Source organism: Lissotriton vulgaris, chromosome 7 (genome assembly GCF_964263255.1).
Source record: "Lissotriton vulgaris chromosome 7, aLisVul1.2, whole genome shotgun sequence".
NCBI lineage: Eukaryota > Metazoa > Chordata > Amphibia > Caudata > Salamandridae > Lissotriton > Lissotriton vulgaris.
In genome coordinates, this window is record NC_141695.1 from 1,139,465,298 (window position 1) to 1,139,477,677 (window position 12,380).

The following is a 12,380-nucleotide window of genomic DNA, read 5'->3' on the forward strand; positions in this document are numbered from 1 at the left end:
CCCACCTCCACCCTCCCCATGGACATGGGGGCCTGTTGGGAGTTGTAGTAGTGACATCTCACACACCCCACCCACCTCTCAACACACACCACCTCCACCCTTCCCGGGACATGTGGGCCTGTTGGGAGTTGTAGTAGTGACCTCTCACACACCCCACCCACCGCCACCCTCCCCGTGGACATGGGGGCCTGTTGGGAGTTGTAGTAGTGACCTCTCACACACCCCACCCACCTCCACCCTCCCCGTGGACATGGGGGCCTGTTGGGAGTTGTAGTAGTGACCTCTCACACACCCCACCCACCGCCACCCTCCTAGTGGACATGGGGGCCTGTTGGGAGTTGTAGTAGTGACTCTCACACACCCCACCCACCGCCACCCTCCCCGTGGACATGGGGGCCTGTTGGGAGTTGTAGTAGTGACCTCTCACACACACCCCACCCACCTCTCAGCACACACCACCTCCACCCTCCCCGTGGACATGGGGGCCTGTTGGGAGTTGTAGTAGTGACCTCTCACACACCCCACCCACCGCCACCCTCCCCGTGGACATGGGGGCCTGTTGGGAGTTGTAGTACTGACCTCTCACACACACCACCCGCCTCCACCCTCCCCATGGACATGGGGGCCTGTTGGGAGTTGTAGTAGTGACCTCTCACACACCTCACCCACCGCCACCCTCCCCGGGACATGGGGGCCTGTTGGGAGTTGTAGTAGTGACCTCTCACACACACCACCCACCTCCACCCTCCCCGTGGACATAGGGGCCTGTTGGGAGTTGTAGTAGTGACCTCTCACACACCCCACACACCTCTCAACACACACCACCTCCACCCTCCCCGTGGACATGGGGGCCTGTTGGGAGTTGTAGTTGTGACCTTTCACACACCCCACCCACCTCCACCCTCCCTGTGGACATGGGGGCCTGTTGGGAGTTGTAGTAGTGACCTCTCACACACCCCACCCACCTCCACCCTCCCCGTGGACATCGGGCCTGTTGGGAGTTGTAGTTGTGCCCTTTCACACACCCCACCCACCCCCACCCTCCCCGTGGACATGGGGGCCTGTTGGGAGTTGTAGTAGTGACCTCTCACACACCCCACCCACCTCCACCCTCCCCGTGGACATGGGGGCCTGTTGGGAGATGTAGTAGTGACCTCTCACACACCCCACCCACCTCTCAACACACACCACCTCCACCCTCCCCGTGGACATGGGGGACTGTTGGGAGTTGTAGTAGTGACCTCTCACACACCCCACACACCGCCACCCTCCCCGTGGACATGGGGGCCTGTTGGGATTTGTAGTAGTGACCTCTCACACACCCCACCCACCTCCACCCTCCCCGTGGACATGGGAGCCTGTTGGGAGTTGTAGTCGTGACCTCTCACACACCCCACCCACCTCTCAACACACACCACCTCCACCCTCCCCGTGGACATGGGGGCCTGTTGGGAGTTGTAGTTGTGACCTCACACACCCCACCCACAGCCACCCTCCCCGTGGACATGGGGGCCTGTTGGGAGTTGTAGTAGTGACCTCTCACACACCCCACCCACCTCCACCCTCCCCGTGGACATGGGGGCCTGTTGGGAGTTGTAGTAGTGACCTCTCACACATCCCACCCACCTCTCAACACACACCACCTTCACCCTCCCCGTGGACATGAGGGCCTGTTGGGAGTTGTAGTTGTGACCTCTCACACACCCCACCCACCGCCACCCTCCCTGTGGACATGGGAACCTGTTGGGAGTCGTTCACATTTTGGTGAGTATGTGGCACAAATTCATGGGTTGGGGCCTGGGAGATGTGTCTTCTCAGTTGTGTGAGGTAGACCATGTCGGTGTGATAGTGGTGCTTGGTTTGTACTTACCAGCCTCTTCTCCCTCGTCAATTCCTTCCAGGCTCTCTGGGTGCAGTATGCCCAGCACCTTTTCCTCCCATTCAGTATACGGTAGGGGCTCCGAGGGTGTTCCGCCGCCAGTGTGATGTGCTCGCAGGTGGTTTTTGGCACGGATGCCTTTGACCCTGGTTTTTAGGTCATGCCACCGCCTCTGGATCTCGTGCTTTGTCCTTGGCATGGTCCCTGATGCATTCACCCGACTTACTATCCTGTCCCACATGTGGTTTATGGTTGCCACGGTGGTCTGCTGGACTAGTGTGCCGAATATGTGGGGTTCAACACGGATGATTTCATCCACCATGACCTTCAACTCTGTGTCAGTGAATTTATGGTTTTTCTTAGGTGCCATGGTGTGTGCTGATCAAGGTGTGGGTGGAGTGGGTTGGGAAGTGCAGGTGTGTGGTGTGTAGGAATGGTGTGGTAGGTGTTTGTGTGGTGGGTGTGTTTGTGCGCTGGTTGTCTGTGTGAAATTTGTGTCTGCTGTCCGTCGTATTAGGCCTCTTGCTAGCAGCTATGCTGTGATGCAAAGGATTGTGGTAGTGGGTGGGAATCATTTTATACTCTGTGTCGTGGTTGTGTCCCAATGGTTGTTGCCAGTCAGGTGCTAGGTGGGTGTGTTGACTTGTGTGGATTTGTAGGTGCTTGGGGGGGGTGTCATTGTGGCTTGTGATTGGTGTGGGTGTTTCAGGTGGGTGGCTGTCCTGTTTCGTGTGTTTTGTATTTACTTCCATCAGCCATTTTGAAATTGGTTTGACGGTAGGGATGGTGTTCGTGTTGGCCTTCCGCTGGGATGCACCGTTTATCGTTGCATTGTTTCCGCTGCGGTCGTGGATGGAGGTGAGTTCCGTAGGACTGGCGGCGTTATCCTAATTGCGGGCACGGAGCCTCCGCAGGTATTGCGGTGGCTGTGGCTGTTCCCGCGGTCATGTTCGTCCGCGCCGGTCGGTGTTTCTTAGGTTCCGGCCGCTTGCGGCGGTCTCCGGCGTACTCCGTCCGCCGCGGACGGAGTTTGATGTGGTCCGTTCGCCGCGGTCGGAGTTTCGTTCCATTATTATCCTAATCGCAACGGCGGTTTATCCGCGGAGCGGTCCGGAGTATCTTGGCCGCTTCCTTGGCGGACGGAACCCGTTTCCGTCCGCGATCCTAATCAGCTCCATGGTATCCATACTGGGATCAATTGCCAACATGGACTGGGGAGGAGGTGTGTTAGAGGAATAAAGCCCATAATTAATAGTACCAACCATGGGTTGTGCACTCTGGACAGTGGAAGCTCCTCCCACATTCCAGAGTGTGTACACTCCTGGGTGAGGCCAGTGGGATGAGGTTCTTGGCGGGTAGGAACTCTGTTCTAAAATCTCAGAACTTCCACCAAAATTAGCATGCTCCAGTGTTACCCAAAGCCTAATGTGATCCGGATTGGCAGGTGTTCTTTAAGGGGACTTGTACAATTTATCTGCAGTATCAGCAATTGGCTTGTGCCTCGGAGTTCTCGGTTATTTTTGACAAGATGAGGTAGCAACATTTTGTAAGAAACTGTGCTCAATTTGGGCTAGTGGTTGCAAGTGGACTAATTTTTTTTTTCATAATTTGATGCAGTGCGTGATAGAGAGAGGCAGAAAACAGAAAAATAAGGGGGATGTGAAAGATAGAGAAAATGTGAGAAAGGGAGATAGCAGGCATGAACAAGAGCCCACAAAAGACCGAAAGTTTAGGGTGGTAAAAGAAAGAATCTTGAGGTGGAAACAAAGCTGGCAAAACCAGGGAGCATTGGTGATCAGCATTACTGGCATTCAGCAACACCAGCCGCAGGCTCCTTGGAAACATTTTAAGATTTTATAAAAAATATTTAGGGGGCGTGGCCGAGCTGCGAGGAGCGATAGACGCAGCTTAGCAGAGCTCCGCCGATTTCCTTCCTTCCCCGTATATCCACTACACTTCTCCGGGACCCAATCTCACGGCCACAGCCCGATGCATAGTCTGTGGGAGAGTGCACCTTGAGGAGGCTCCAGAGGCCGAAATTGGACCGTGACCGAGGCACGGCCTTGTGGCGACGGCGAGACCGGGGCATCGAGTGGAGATCGTAGCGGGGAGCGAGGCTCCTTCCGGATATATCCCCCCAGCTGTGAGCTCGGTGTTGGAGGGTGTCAGGGGGGATATCCCCTGCTGCGGAGTACCTGTGTAAACACCGGGAGTCCCGGAAAGGAGTACAGGGCACCTGGGGCCTACCTGGATACCAGGCGCCGGCGCCTAAATTACCGAAGCAGTTGGATTGGGACAGAGTCCGCTGAAGTCCTGCGGCGGATCCTGGCCAGGGATCGCAACCGTCTGGCTGAGTGCTGCTCGGGGGGGCTTCCCCGCCGCCCCTTCCCCCCCCCATCAGCGACGCGGAGGCCTGCATCACCAACACGCGAGGATGAGCCGAGTATTGCGGGATCAGTGTGGTGTTTGACGGATGCCGACGCCCGGAGAGAGTACGTGACTTGGGGGTGACCTGCGCTGGGTGTGCCTGAGGCCTGCAAGGAGAAACGTGGCTGGAGGCCAGGTAGCACCCCCCACCTGCATAACGCACAGCGATGGTAGATGGACTGGGGCTCAGGATATAAGGCCATTTCTGAAGGTCGAGAGCTCTGCTGCATTGGCCACTATCAACGCATCACCGGTACGCCTGCTGCATGACCTTCTGCTCTAGCACTGTGATACATTAGTTGTAAGTTGCCTAATTGCACGTATCAATGAATGCCCGTGAGTGACTTGCCTTGTAGAGGTCGTGAATCATGTGATGCTTGACCTGGGCCAAATCTGACGCTGCCGAACACACTCAGCGATCGACTGAGGGCCACAGCTGCCCACTGGGGATCGTCGCTCTGATACGCGGGGGAGGGAGGGGGGCATCCACTCCTCCTGGCCCCCACCCTTCCCGCCTGTGTGTGCGGTAGTGGGCACCAGTTTTGTTGGCAGCCGGGGGGAGGAGCGGGCAGGGTACCAACGTGGACAGAATCTCCTGACCTGGTCGCTGCTCCAGAGGCTGGAAACCAAGTGATCGCAGAGACAGTGGTGGAGAGACTGAGTAAGCCATTACCCTTGGGGGTGACCTCTCACAGCTGTCGCGCCAGGGACCAGTTAGGGGTACCATGTCTTTGTCCAGGGGCAACAAACCAAGACAACAGAACCGGCTTGACAGCTACACACTCCCCAAGACTTCATTGCCCGATTCTTCCCCCGGCAGCAAGGGTTGTGCTGCACAAGGAGAAGCAGTGCCGGAACCCACGCTGGCAGCAATAGCGGATATCAAGACCTCCCTTGAGCACAAGATGGATACCATCATGGTTGAAGTCAACCTACTTAGGGCGGATATGAACAAAAACAGCGAGCGAGTGAAGCAAGTTTAGCTGACAACTGCGAGTCTGGTGGAAGATGCTTCCGACCTACAACAACATCTCAAAGATCTACAAGCTTTCCAGAAATTCGCAGGGTCCAAGCTCGATGATTATGAAGGACGCCAGCGTCTCAATAATGTGAGAATCCTAGGTGTACCGGAAAAATCAGAGGGCAGTCCACAGATCTTTTTGTGGAAGACCTTATCCTGAAGCACCTGTAACCCAAGGAACTTGGAAAAAAAATTGGGATCGAGAGGGCCCACAGAGTCCCGGAGGTCGTCCCTAGCCTGGAGCCCCCCCTCGTCTGATCCTTGCCAGGGTGCTCAACTTCCAGGACCAGGTTGTCATACTCCAGGAAGCCAGGGCGGGACCACCCTTAAAATATGAGAATGCAGACATCACCACCTTCCCAGACTTCACTCAGCTGGTCCAGAGACAGAGATGCTCCTTTCTGGGAATCAAATAGACACTGAGGGATAAGGGCTACAAGTACGCCATGCTGTTCCCGGCAAGACTACGGAGTTGAAGCGGATGGCAGGGCCTGGTTTTTTGAGCACCTGGAATCAGCGGCGGAATGGCTGGAGAATCGCTGACCAGTGGAACTTTGTAAATGTGGGTGGGGCTGATGGGCGGGGTGGTGTTGAGTGGGATGGATCGCGTATTAGACTATTATGCAGTGCTGGGCGAGTGGGGTCTGAGATCGCGAATGAGGACATGCCAGTGAGTAACCTCGACCCTCTTGGTCCTTCCTCAGTACATATTAATAAGGGGTGAGATGATGTGTTTGTACAAAATGTGAGATTGGGAATTACCCTGGAGGAATGGGGAGAGAGAAGGGGCACCACGTACCCTGAGTTTCTACCTTTAGTTGGTTGAAGGGGCGACAGGCACTCTGCAAGTTTAATCATGGGCAGTTTGAAGCACAGAGTGCAGGGGAGCAGGGATAGGGGTGTGGTTGGGTGGGAATGTTCAGGTCGAATTACATTTTTTTATAATTGCTTGACTCACTTACGGTTTGAAATATATGTTGAGTCTGTTCTTTCGACAACAACAACATGGGTTACTGAGCAGGAGCGGTTTCTATGCGTTAATATAGATAGGTACCCAGTGGGACACAGGGGTTAGAGTCCTCAGTTGGACCGTAAATGGACTGGGTGACAAGATCAAACAGAGCCTGGTCAACCAGTACGTAAGGAGACAGGCCCCAGATGTTGTCCTCCTGCAGGAAGCACCTTATCGGGAATTAGTGCCTGGATCTGAACAAAGGGGGATATAGGTTGGTGGCACATGTGTTCCCTTTCGCCGTACAAGCCACATGGTCAGATGTTAGGGGTAGATACATTGGAGTTTCGGGTAGGTGGGAGGGCAGGGCGGCTACATTTGTCTCGGTGTACGTTCCACCCGGCCTTCAGAAGGACGCATTCAGGGACCCGGGTACCATATTCTTATTGCTCCCCATGGGACTCCTAGTGATAGGAGGAGATTTTAATGCAGTAATGTCTGGAACACTTGATTGCTATCCGCCGCGGGAAACTAGACCCGTCCAGAAGTGGCTACCAGACTTTTTAGAGTCCATGGGACTTGTGGATAGCTGGAGGTTACACAGCCCAGGCAGGACCCAATATACATTCTTCTCGGGAGCCCACCGTAGTCTATCTAGAATCGATTATATCCTGATCCCAGCTGCACAGGCACTCAATATCAGGGAGGTTCGTCACTTGGGTAGAGGCATCTCAGACCACTCTCCAGTCTGAATAAAAGTAGTCCTGGGGAAGGTGAGTGCCGGAAGGATAGCCACCATTAATCCATGGTACCTGCAGGACCCAGAAAATAGGCAAATCATGGATAATTATTTTCAGGAAAATGAGGGATCTGTTGCCTCAACCCGGACACTGTGGGAAGCCTACAAAACTGTTGTTCATGGGGAAACTCTGTCCCTGATAGCGGGTAAGAAAAAGGAAAAGCAAGTAGAGTTAGTACGAGCAGAAGACGAAATACGGAGAATGGAGGAAGACATAGCTCAGGCGGTGACCCCGAAAAACTACATCTCTTTACCCTGAAACAAGACAACTTTAAAAGCGTAGCGGAGGACAGAGCCAGGGCGCAGGGCAGAGACACGCAGAGTAGAATCTACGAACATAGTGATAAGGCGGGTAAACTAATCGCTAGGTTAGATAGGAGGAACTGGGCGGCTCGATTGGAGCCTGAGCTACAAGGGGAGGACACCATACCCATAATAGACCCGCAGGAAATAGCTGACCAGTTTGCGGACTACTATCAAACAGTATACTCCACAACTAGTAACTACACAGAGGACGAAAATAGTGAATTGCTTAGAGATATCAGACTTCCTACCCTCTCGGATGAAAACAGCAAATATCTTGAGTCCGCTTTTAAGGATGACAAGGTGGCACATGAAATAATCGGGGTAATTTCGGGAAAGGCGTTGGGTCCCAGTGGCATTCCGATTGAATTGTACAAGTTGAGACCAGACAAGATAGCCCCGTACCTCCGTCTGATGTTTCTGAAGAGCAGGGAAGAGGGAATGCTCCCCTTTGATCAAAGAGTGGCAAATATCGTAGTCATTCATAAAGAAGGGAAACCCAAAACCAGCTGTGCGTCCTATAGACCAATATCGCTGCTGAATGCAGAACCGAAGATCCTTGCAAAACTATTAGCTACTTACTTGATCAAAGTTATTGATACACTGGTACACCCCGACCAATCGGGCTTCATGCCACATCGCAATACCGCCCTTAATCTACACCGCCTGCACGGTGTTCTGGGCAGGGTCCAGACTATCCTAGAACCATACTGGTATCCCTAGACACCACTATGGCGTTCAATATGGTTGAGTGGCCATATCTCTTCGCCGTCCTGGGTAAATTGGGATTCAGCCCCGCCGTTAAGGGCTGGGTCCGCCTGCTGGTTGTAGTGAAGGGCCAAAAGTCTTCAGCATTCCAGCTGAGCCATGGGCCGCGTCAGGGGTGCCCCCTATTCTTTCTCCTCTTTGCGCTAGCCCTAGAACCCCTGGCTGCATGGATTCGTAGAGATCAAGTGATCCACGGGATGCGGTGGTCTCCGGGCTGGGAAGAATAGATATCGCTGTATGCAGACAATATTCTGCTCTGACTTCCCCAAGAGCCTCCTTGATTGGACTTCTAGACATTCTCGCGGTGTCTGGGAGATACTCCGGTTTCACCATAAACTGGTCAAAGTCTGTGGTCGACGACCTAAAGAGAGAGAGACCCCCTCTCTCCCGTGGGCCTGCCCGATACAAATAGAGCAGGACGGCTTCCGTTATCTTGGAATCTTTATTATACTGAGCTCGGAGCTCCGCTTTGCCCGCAACCTGGTTCCTCCTATACAGAGGCTGAAAAGTGACATCAAGAGATGGAAGTCTCTACCCCTCTCGTTGTTAGGCAAAGCGGTTCTTTTTAAGATTATGGCATTGCCCCCCTTCCTGTGCGCTCTCCAGAACTCAATGGACCCAGTTCCCATATCTTATTTCAAAGAAATAGAGAACCTCAAAGAGATCTTCTATGTGACGGTAAGCCCTGGATTGCTTTCACCAAATTGACCCTTAATTGGTATGACGGGGGCATCAGCCTGCCAGATATTAGGAAGTATTATTGAGCGTCTCATTTGGCAGCTATCAACCAGGGGATTTATGGTCGACCGGATGACCCCGGTTATGCCATGGACAGATGGCTGCTCTCTGGGGGAGAGTACAGCAGAGTGCTATATGCCGGGCCCAGTAGCTACCCACTTACAGGTCCATGTGTGGCATGTAGTTTACAAACAACTAGGATGGGACCGTAAACTCACCATGGCAACTCCATTATGGAACTCTGAGAGGCTGGGTAATCTGTGGCGGTCCAAAGGCTTTGATAGTTGGGATTTATCGGATTCTCACAGATAAAAAACGTCTGGGGCAAGGGATCAATTCTTCCCTTCGCCTCCCTCCAGCAGCAATACCACAGACACAGCATATTATAGATACCTTCAAGTGCGCTATGCCTTGCATACCCGGGGGGGGGCGTGGCTTGCGCGCCATCGAGGGACTCAACCCACGGATGCCGTGAGAGCCTTTTTCGCAGTTTTTCCGAACGGCTGTTTGGGATGCAGTGTCGGCGGAAGGCGCAGGGAATACGAAGAGACCGCTGAAAGTTGTATCCATGCAGCGCAATGCCTTCTCTGAGCTGCGGTAATTTGTCTCTCTCCTGAGACGCGGGCGGCCGCCATGTTGGCCGCTGAGCCTGCGTCTGTGTTTTTTCCCGTGTTTGCTACGTCGCATCTCAGGAAATGCCTATTAACTCTGATAAATGGATTGTGTTGCCATATTGTTGACCCTGTTGCAGAAACATCTATATTTTTTTGCTGGTTGCATGATGCTACTAAGTTCTCGGCGTTCTTCCCCTACTCTGTGTGAGGGTTAACGGCCGCCATTTTAGGAATGCCTGACTTGAAGAGACAGTGTTTTTCTACTATGTCATCTTCATTGCAATAACTTTCAAAGCGAGTTTTGCCATGCTATCTAGCAATTCACGTGTGCTGGGTCATGAAGGTGTTTCCTATTGAGATTTCCGATTCCTCTCAGTGCACTGCTGCAACGTGTATTAAAGGTCTCTCAACACAGTAGTTAGACAGTCACTCCAGTTCTTTGTGGACATGTATCCCAGCTTATACTGGCTAATCTGTTCAATTTGTGTACACCTATTGCTGTTTGCTCGTCTAGGACTCTGTGAGGTTACGTCTGACATATAGGTACTTGCAGTTCTGAGTGCTGTACACCCCATTCTGCTCCCTTTTGCAACGCGTTCTGGCACACCTCAGTGTTTTCATCATGGCCAATGACTCACCTCATCCAAAAATGTCTCACACTGGGACCAAACCTAAGAGACCTAAGAATGACCCGCCTTCTCCTATACAGTCTTCCTCAAACCCGGTCCTGGATTCCATTCTTGAGGAGGTTTGTGGTCTCCAACTGTTCATGACCGCCACCAATAAAAAGCTTCAACAGATTGAGGAGCGCTGGGTAATTATGGAGGGAAAGGTTTTGAATTTGGAGCAACGTGTGAGCGATATTCAGGATGCCTCAGCTAAAATCCCGCTACTGGAGCAAGAGATCCACAAACTCAAACTGCATACTGAGGACCTTGAAAATCTTATCGTAGGAACAATCTACGCGTTTATGGTATTCCGGGGAATGTGGAGGGGCCAGACATGGTGTCTTTTATACGAAAATTCCTACAGGAACTTTTGGATCTTCAACCTGCTTCGCACCCCCTCAATATACAGAGAGCCCACCGTTTAGGACATCTAAACTCCAACTCTACCAAGCCACGTGGCATTATTATGCTTTTTCTAGAGTTCACAGAGTTAATGTCTGTCCTGAGGGCCGCTATGCTTAAACGACGTCTCCAATGGTCTGGTCATAACATCTTTATCTCTCAAGATCTCTCGACTGCTACGAATGCCTGACGCAAGGAATTCTTGAATCACCATCCTCTAATGAGAAAACTGAACATTCAATATGGGATTCTACATCCGTGCTTCTGCAAGATCACGCATAATGGCCGTACCCGAGCTTTTGATGATCCACAAAAGCTTCACTCTTACTTACAGAGTGTCTCTCCTTCCAATATGGACAATGCTAACTAATGTTTCTCTTCTTCTGGATTTCACTGTAGTTCTTCTTGTCTTCATCCTGGCTTCTTTTGGTCTTTTATTCTAGTTTATGTTCCTTTTCTTGAGGTTCCACTTTTACATTCTTGTCTTTTTTCTATGTATATGTCCTTTTTTTGGCGGCTCGTGGGGATGTGTCCCCTCTCTGGTATTTCCTGTCAGATCAACACCCAACCTCCCAACACTGCAGAGGCGAAGATAAGCCCAATCCCCTACCCCCACTCCGAACGCGGCTCACCGATCTATAACAATGAACCTGCGATCCGAGCGGGAAAAAGTCCTTAGACTGAAAAAAAACCTTTTTTCTGTGCATAAAATACCCATAAAGCAAATATATCAGGCAAAGACCTGATATCTGTGGCCACAGTACTCAAAACACCCAAAAAAGGACTAGGAAACGCTATCCTCGTGAAAGCGTCCAAAAAGTCTACAACGACTAGGATAGGTAAACAAACCCGGAAGTAGGGATTTTCCGGAACTACTCGCGTCTGCACACAACCGTGCACAGACACTGTCCAAGTCTCTAAAACGAGCGATGTTAATCCTCAGAAGAGTCCTGGCACAAGGCTCCAATTTCCCTACAATCCGGCAGGAAATCCAAAAAGCAATGGTCCGCGATCCCGCGAACCTTCGAAGCGCAGCCGCGCCTCGCGATCAGCAACAGCTACAAACAAAGACAAAGTCCCGAAAAGCAATCCAGACCTCCCAGGAAACCGCTGAGCTGACAAGGATAGAAACCAAGCACTGATGTCAGCACAGGCTCCATTTTTATGAAGAAGGAAGGTAGGAGGGGCTGTACCTGCTGACCGGTGTAGGAGTGATGCATGGCCATAGAGAGAGGACAGGCTAGATGGATTACCTGGCTAAATCGCAACATTTCCTCACCCCTGATGTCTTGGTTATTTTACTTTTCTCTGATCTGGCTCTTATGCCTTGATCTGTATACTCTTTTACTTCCTTTTTTTATTTTTTTCATCCTTCCTCTTCTATCTTTTTTCCTTCCTTTACTTGGCTTTTTTGCTTGTTCTCCTTTTTTCAATATTATTTTTTTCCTGAACGGTCTCTACTTCTATTGTTGTTCTTTAGGTTGTTATTCTTCTGGATTCCAGATGTATTTTACTTCAATAATATGAGTGTGTTGGGAGTTCCCTTTTCATGTAACTTATGTGTTTGCTTTTTCCCTTTTTGTAGTTATCTTCATGCCATGTGTCTACTCCGTGTGTTGCCCATCCTTCCTTCCTACCATCATGTGTAATTTTGTTTCGTGAAACGTACGAGGTCTTGGTCATCCTGTCAAGCGTCAAAAGGTATTGTCTCACTTATCTAAACTTAATTCACAGGTTGTTTTTCTCCAAGAAACGCATTGTTCTGATGTTGAATCTATCAAGCTGAAAAGGCATTGGGTGGGTCAAGTT